Source organism: Myxine glutinosa, chromosome 13 (assembly GCF_964187855.1).
Source record: "Myxine glutinosa chromosome 13, kmMyxGlut1.1, whole genome shotgun sequence".
In the NCBI taxonomy this organism is placed as follows: Eukaryota; Metazoa; Chordata; class Myxini; order Myxiniformes; family Myxinidae; genus Myxine; species Myxine glutinosa.
This window is the reverse complement of record NC_136273.1, coordinates 27,816,501-27,824,656: the sequence shown is the minus strand read 5'-3', so window position 1 is coordinate 27,824,656 and position 8,156 is coordinate 27,816,501. Positions and strand designations below refer to the sequence as shown.

General features: G+C 49.8%; 1 protein-coding gene across 3 annotated transcripts in view; it reads left to right on the top strand.

Moving 5' to 3' along the window:
• Window positions 1-1,617: 1,617 nt before the first annotated feature.
• LOC144888235 (ras-specific guanine nucleotide-releasing factor RalGPS1-like) overlaps window positions 1,618-8,156 on the top strand; it is a 71,891-nt gene continuing 65,352 nt past the window's right edge. For all 3 annotated transcript variants that reach the window (XM_078767207.1, XM_078767204.1, XM_078767206.1), the window contains exon 1: window positions 1,618-1,747. The gene's annotated coding sequence lies outside the window, so the exon portion shown is untranslated. The remainder of the gene's footprint in view (window positions 1,748-8,156) is intronic.

The following is an 8,156-nucleotide window of genomic DNA, read 5'->3' as shown; positions in this document are numbered from 1 at the left end:
CGACGTCCCGCCACGGTGGCCCCCAGTCCTACGTCCCCCCGGCGCTTCGCACAGCGGAGTACGTCTTTGTGCGTCATGACGCGCACCGGGGGCCACTCCGGCCGCCGTACGACGGGCCCTTCCGGGTCCTGCGACGGGGCGACAAGTCTTTCATCGTCGACTTCGGCGGCCGGCCGGACCGGATTTCTGTGGACCGCCTCAAACCGGCGCACATGGACGTCGACCGACCACCACGGTTGGCCCTTCCTCCGCGGCGAGGCCGCCCCCCGTCCACAGTTCCCCCCGCTCGACCACCCACCACCACGTCAGACCCCTCCCCACGACCCTCCAGGGGTCGCTTCGGCCGGGTCATCCGGACCCCCCTTAAATTGACCCTGCCGGTGCAGGTCGATTCTGGAGGGGCGTGTGTAGCGGTTACCGCTGGATGTACATAATCGCCTTGCACCGGCCAGAACACGGCCAGACGCGCCTCTCCCGGGCATGCCCGGACTCACTGTTCCCGGGCACGCCCGAACCTCCCGGGCACGCCCGGTCTCGTCTTTTCCGGGCATGCCCGCTCTCGCCTTTCCAGGGCTCGCCCAGAGCGCCCGGGCACGCCCAGCCTCGACTTGCCAGGCCGCAGCCAAACACGCCCGGGCAGGTCCAGACTCGCCTTTCCAAGGCTCGCCCTTGATACCCGGGCATGCCCGGTATTGCTTTTGCCGGGCAAACTTCCCGACATAAATGTGTATATATATTGTTGCCCGAAAAACGGGCTTGTGAGAATACCTGAGCTGTTTTGTTTCAATAAAGCAACTCGGATGAATTCCGTCTTTGGTCGCGTCAATTCTTTCGACTCGCGTTGGAGCGCAGTTCCTTCAAACGTCTATTAATTATGTACTATCGAAATGCACCTTTCGACATTTTGGACTGCTGAGACCCATTGGCATTGGACCTTTGAAGAACTTTTAAGACCCTTAAGACCACCAAGACCTCAACATACCCTGAAGATAATTAAATACCATGAAGAACCAGAGGACCCCAAGAACCCAAAAGACCCCGAGGACCCAAAGGATCCCGAGGACCCAAAGGACCCCGGGAACTCAAACGGAAGGCAATTTTTTTTCCCCAAAATTTTCAGAAAAAACCCAAACTTTTTGGAGGGTTCGAGCCTCTGTCGTGCCGTTAACCAGCATCAGGTACCAGGTGCAGCCGCGCTCCCAGCAGTGATGCAACCAGAAGCCACAACCTGCACACGAAATAGTAATCTAATCTGATTACTTCTGCCTTTTATCCCCGAAAATGTAACACATCGGACTCGGTATCGATGATTATTTTCCCCTTCGCAGACAAAGTGTGTTCTTGTTCTTCCAAGGAAATACAATTCAAAACGAAACGAAGTATTAAACTCAAATCATAATGCGGAGTTTTTACCATTATCTTGACCCCAACAAGATTGTAAAAAGGCTCTTTGAATGACCTCCACGGGCCACTCGGGCTCGCTAAAGGACGAGGCCGCACGGTCGTACTTACCGTAGACCGCGTCAATGTTTACCCACGTGACAGGAAGTGCGTCACTCTTTCAAAAGCCAATGGACGAGGCCGCACGGTCGTGCTGGACCGTTGACCGCGTCAATGTTTACCCACGTGACCGGAAGTGCGTCACACTTTCAAAAGCAGATGGACGCCATGTTTTTCTTCGCGGCCCCGCCGAGGACCCGTTGAGCTGTTTTCGGACGAGCGCACCCGCTTCCGGTCGCCTCGATGGGTAAGTGCATCTGCGAGCATTGGCTCGGATGACGAGTCGGTCCGGAGCTAGTCCCCGAACCTCCATCCTGACCCTGCGGCCTACGGATGCTTCGCCGGCTTCACACGCACCTGTGCCCGCCTCACATCTAGTCGAGTGCCGCTCGTAGGTTTCGCGCCCGAGTCTTGTTAACGTGGAGCTATTGAAAAGCGTTACGGAGTTGTCGGCGTCTTGTTCCTCGTTTGGGAGTTTCCTTTGCACGTGCTTGCGATCGTGGAGTTGCGAGGGGTCTCCGCCTCGGTTATAGACCCCCAACGGTGTTGACCCCGAGGAGTGCGCACTCCGTATCGATGCACACAGTACTCCACTCGTACCCTGCACCTCGATTACTCTCTGCACCGTTTGTTGATGTCGCTGTCGGGCAAGGCATCGATGTCCTTTGGATGGACGTTAACCTTTACCTTGTTTTCCCATTTTCCTGTATTAGTTGGTGGACCATAAATATCCTACGGTGTCCTTCGGGAAGAATAGTCAAACAATAACGAGGAGCTTTGATGCAGGAGGCCATTTGGCCCATCACGCCTGTGCTGCACCTGCAGCAAGTTCAATATATCGGTCGTGCTATCAGATCTGTCAAAGCAGCGCGAATAAAGCGACACAACACTTGCTGTGTCGCTGGATGAGGACAGCATTGCATAACGAGTAATAAAATCATTTTTTTAAACATGTAAAGGGATGTTACTCCAAAAAGTGTGGAAACAAGGTAGGGATGATCACACGAAATGATCATGTGAAACCATCGCTACAACTTTCGTCGAATTGTTTGTGTGTCGTTGATTGTCATCTTCATACTTTGGGTTTTAGGAGATGGAACGGAGTCCTCCCAGGACTCGAAGCTCCCTCCGCCTCTTCGCGGAAGGATCCTGATTCATTGGCTAAGTTGATAAGTTTTGTTGTTCTCGGAGTTTTGTTCCGAAGGCTCTTTTCAGGACCAGGATCGTCACTGAGCCCCGTACAGCCCCGTTTGTGGTAATATCCCAGGGGATGGTTTTTAAGGTTCTTCTTTATCATTCCCGTTGCTCCAATTATCACTGGTACAATTTTGACGTTCTTCAGCTTCCAGGATCTTTTCACTTCATTCTTGAAGTCTTGATATTTGGTCATTTTCTTGATTTCTGCATTATTTAGACCAAAATCACGAGGTACTGAAACCTCAATCAGCAATGCCTTGTGCTCCTTTTTGTATCCGAGTACTTTGTCCCGTCACAGTGCTTTGTTTTATATGTTAATAATGCTGCATGCGATCGTCAGGTCATACATGAGCATTACGTCCTTGTTTTCAATTATTATTATTATTTTTTTTTTGTATAATAAGTCAAGACTCGTATATGAGCTAACGCAGATAACGGAAGCGAAACAGTTCTATCTTGGTTTCACCAGACCACAGAATCTTGTTTCTCACAGTCTGAGAGTCCTTTAGGTGCTTTTTTGCAAACTCCAGGTGGGCTTTCATGTGTCTTTCACTGAGGAGAGGCTTCCGTCTGGCCACTCTGCCATAAAGCCCAGATCGGTGGAGTGTTGCAGTGATGGTTGTCCTTCTGGAGGTTTCTCCCATCTCCACACAGGATCTCTGGAGCTCAGCCAGAGGGACCATCGGGTTCTTGGTCACCTCTCTTACCAAGGCCCTTCTCCCCCGATTGCTCAGTTTGGCCGGGCGGCCAGCTCAAGGAAGAGTCCTGGTTGTTCCAAACTTCTTCCATTTCAGACTTATTGAGGCCACTGTGCTCTTGGGAACCTTCAATGCAGCCGAGATTTTTTTGTAGGCTTCCCCAGATCTGCGCCTCGACACAATCCTGTCTCTGAGCTCTGCAGGCAGTTCCTTCGACCTCATAGCTTGGTTTTTGCTCTGATATGCATTGTCAGCTGTGAGACCTTATATAGACAGGTGTGTGCCTTTCCAAATCATGTCCGATCAATTGAATTTACCACAGGTGGACTCCAATCAAGGTGTCGAAACATGTCAAAGATGATCAAGAAAAATGGGAGGCACCTGAGCTAAATTTGAAGTGTCATAGCAAAGCGTCTGAATACTTATGTCAATGTGATATTTCAGTTTTTTTCTTTATAATAAATTTGTAAAACTTTCTAAAATCCTGTTTTCTCTTTGTCATTATGGGGTATTGAGTGTAGATTGATGAGGGAAAAAATGAATTTAAACGATTTCAGCATAAGGCTGCAACATAACAAAATGTGAAAAAAGTGAAGGGGTCTGAATACTTTCTGAATGCACTGTAGTTAAAGGCCGCCAGTCAGCTATCTTTGGTTGGATTAAAAAACAAAATCTTCTGCTTATGTATACCATCGTGTATAACCATCATAACATCCAATATAACCAATATACCATCATAACAATATATACATAACAGTATAACCAATATACCATCATAACAGAGGAAATAGCAACTTTCAGTCTCTCAAAATCCATACTGAGTCCCAATTTATCGGATGTTAACATATAATTTCTCAAACAATACATTTCAACGTTTCAAAAAGATATAGTTTCGTTGATTGGTGGTGGGGGGGGAGGGGGAGGTGCTAGGTGGGCCCCTCTAGCTCATGGACTAAGAGCATTTAATAAAGGGAGGGGGGAGGGGGGAGAGGGAAGCCCAACAACAGTAGAGAACAGGGATATCGGGATATCTGTGGAAGGGAGAGGGTTGGGGCGGGCTACACGGGATAAACAAGATGGACATTACGCCGACTTTCAGGAAAGAAAACGGAATTTGAAGGAGGTTGATCTGGGGTGTATTGACCGGGGGTATAAAAGATCAAGGTTTTGGATGGGGAAGATAAGAGATGGTGGTGAACAACTGTTTTGAAGACCTGGAGGGAGGAGTGGGATTGAAGAGAGTGAGGGAGATTGTTCCAGAGGCGGGAGAAAAAAGGAATGAAAGAGTGAAGGTGAGCAGAGAGTCTTGATTTTGGATGTTTCACACGAAGAGGGTTGCTGGCAGATCTTGTGAGTCCTGCAGGAATATTTGGTGGACAGAGCACAGACAGGTCTGGGGGAGCAAGGCCGGAGAGGAGGCGGTAGAAGACAGAAAGACCACCAACCTGCCTGCGGTGAGAGAGAGAAAGGCCCTCAGAATCAGCTTCATCACTCGAGATTCCAATGATTCTGAAAGCTTTGGTTTCAACCGCGTGAAGCCGAGCTAGGTGTGAGGCAGGAGCACCAGCGCAGAGGGGAGAGCAGTATTCCATTGAGCTGCGGATGAAAGCTTTGTAAGTGGCGAGTAGCTCAGAAGTGCCCAGAAAGGACTTCTCGCGACGGAGGAAGTCAGGTCGGCGACTGGATTTGGAGGCCAGCTTGGTAATGTGGTTTTCCCAGGAAAGATCACGGCAGACGGTGAGACCCAAAAGCTTGAGTGGCAGAACTTTTTCGAGAGGATTGTTGAGAACATAGATGGGAGGGAATTTTTGCTTTTTCTGCCTTTGCCATCGTCTGGAGTACTGAAAAGTGATCCCTGCCTCGACAATGAGCTGAGCAGACCAGGTTGGCTCTCTTATGTAGCCGAAGCGACCTTTTGGAGAAGATACTCCGACTTTAGTTTTGTATATAGTACTTATGACCGACATTTGTTTTTCCACGCCATCCCTACATAGAGAGTATTAGCACACTCTCTGATTATACTCTGCAAAGCTGTGCAGACATTTTCCTTGTTGTTGTTCGGGGTTTTTTTTTTTAATGTCTCTGCGGTCGAAGCCCGGATGCATGTGTTGGAGTTGTCTGTTGTCGGGGTTTTTGTAACCATGATAACTTGGGAACCACTGAAGGGATTTCAACCAAACTTGGCACAAGTATGAGATGTAATACAAAGTTTAACTGATTAAATTTGGAGTTGAACAGGTCAAAGGACATTTGCTTTGCACTTTGAAAATCATTTTGCAGACCATAACTCAAGTTCGGAGCATCTGATCTCTCTCCTATTGAATCTCTTTCTCTTTCTCTTTCCCCACTCTCTCTCTTTCACCACTCTCTCTCTTTCACCACTCTCTCTCTCTTTCACCACTCTCTCTCTCTCTTTCACCACTCTCTCTCTCTCTCTCTTTCACCACTCTCTCTCTCTCTTTCACCACTCTCTCTCTCTTTCACCACTCTCTCTCTCTCTCTTTCACCACTCTCTCTCTTTCACCACTCTCTTTCTCTCTTTCACCACTCTCTTTCTCTCTTTCACCACTCTCTCTCTCTCTTTCACCACTCTCTCTCTCTCTCTTTCACCACTCTCTCTCTCTCTTTCACCACTCTCTCTCTCTCTTTCACCACTCTCTCTCTCTTTCACCACTCTCTCTCTCTTTCCCCACTCTCTCTCTCTTTCCCCACTCTCTCTCTCTCTTTCACCACTCTCTCTCTCTCTTTCCCCACTCTCTCTCTCTTTCCCCACTCTCTCTCTTTCCCCACTCTCTCTCTTTCCCCACTCTCTCTCTCTTTCCCCACTCTCTCTCTCTTTCCCCACTCTCTCTCTCTTTCCCCACTCTCTCTCTCTTTCCCCACTCTCTCTCTCTTTCCCCACTCTCTCTCTCTTTCCCCACTCTCTCTCTCTTTCCCCACTCTCTCTCTCTTTCCCCACTCTCTCTCTTTCCCCACTCTCTCTCTCTTTCCCCACTCTCTCTCTCTCTCTTTCACCACTCTCTCTCTCTCTTTCCCCACTCTCTCTCTCTTTCCCCACTCTCTCTCTCTTTCCCCACTCTCTCTCTTTCCCCACTCTCTCTCTTTCCCCACTCTCTCTCTCTTTCCCCACTCTCTCTCTCTTTCCCCACTCTCTCTCTCTTTCCCCACTCTCTCTCTCTTTCCCCACTCTCTCTCTCTTTCCCCACTCTCTCTCTCTTTCCCCACTCTCTCTCTCTTTCCCCACTCTCTCTCTTTCCCCACTCTCTCTCTCTTTCCCCACTCTCTCTCTCTTTCCCCACTCTATCTCTCTCTTTCCCCACTCTCTCTCTCTTTCCCCACTCTCTCTCTCTTTCCCCACTCTCTCTCTCTTTCCCCACTGTCTCTCTCTTTCCCCACTGTCTCTCTCTTTCCCCACTGTCTCTCTCTTTCCCCACTCTCTCTCTTTCCCCACTCTCTCTCTCTTTCCCCACTCTCTCTCTCTTTCCCCACTCTCTCTCTCTCTTTCCCCACTCTCTCTCTCTTTCCCCACTCTCTCTCTCTTTCCCCACTCTCTCTCTCTTTCCCCACTCTCTCTCTTTCCCCACTCTCTCTCTTTCCCCACTCTCTCTCTCTTTCCCCACTCTCTCTCTCTTTCCCCACTCTCTCTCTCTTTCCCCACTCTCTCTCTCTTTCCCCACTCTCTCTCTCTCTTTCCCCACTCTCTCTCTCTTTCCCCACTCTCTCTCTCTTTCCCCACTCTCTCTCTCTTTCCCCACTCTCTCTCTCTTTCCCCACTCTCTCTCTCTTTCCCCACTCTCTCTCTCTTTCCCCACTCTCTCTCTCTTTCCCCACTCTCTCTCTCTCTTTCCCCACTCTCTCTCTCTCTTTCCCCACTCTCTCTCTCTCTTTCCCCACTCTCTCTCTCTTTCCCCACTCTCTCTCTCTTTCCCCACTCTCTCTCTCTTTCCCCACTCTCTCTGTCTTTCCCCACTCTCTCTCTCTTTCCCCACTCTCTCTCTCTTTCCCCACTCTCTCTCTCTTTCCCCACTCTCTCTCTCTCTTTCCCCACTCTCTCTCTCTTTCCTCACTCTCTCTCTCTCTTTCCTCACTCTCTCTCTCTCTTTCCTCACTCTCTCTCTTTCCCCACTCTCTCTCTTTCCCCACTCTCTCTCTTTCCCCACTCTCTCTCTTTCCCCACTCTCTCTCTTTCCCCACTCTCTCTCTTTCCCCACTCTCTCTCTTTCCCCACTCTCTCTCTTTCCCCACTCTCTCTCTCTTTCCCCACTCTCTCTCTCTTTCCCCACTCTCTCTCTTTCCCCACTCTCTCTCTCTTTCCCCACTCTCTCTCTCTTCCCCACTCTCTCTCTCTTTCCCCACTCTCTCTCTCTTTCCCCACTCTCTCTCTTTCCCCACTCTCTCTCTCTTTCCCCACTCTCTCTCTCTTTCCCCACTCTCTCTCTCTTTCCCCACTCTCTCTCTCTTTCCCCACTCTCTCTCTCTTTCCCCACTCTCTCTCTCTCTCTTTCCCCACTCTCTCTCTCTTTCCCCACTCTCTCTCTCTTTCCCCACTCTCTCTCTCTTTCACCACTCTCTCTCTCTTTCCCCACTCTCTCTCTCTTTCCCCACTCTCTCTCTCTTTCCCCACTCTCTCTCTCTTTCCCCACTCTCTCTCTCTTTCCCCACTCTCTCTCTCTTTCCCCACTCTCTCTCTCTTTCCCCACTCTCTCTCTCTTTCCCCACTCTCTCTCTCTTTCCCCACTCTCTCTCTTTCCCCACTCTCTC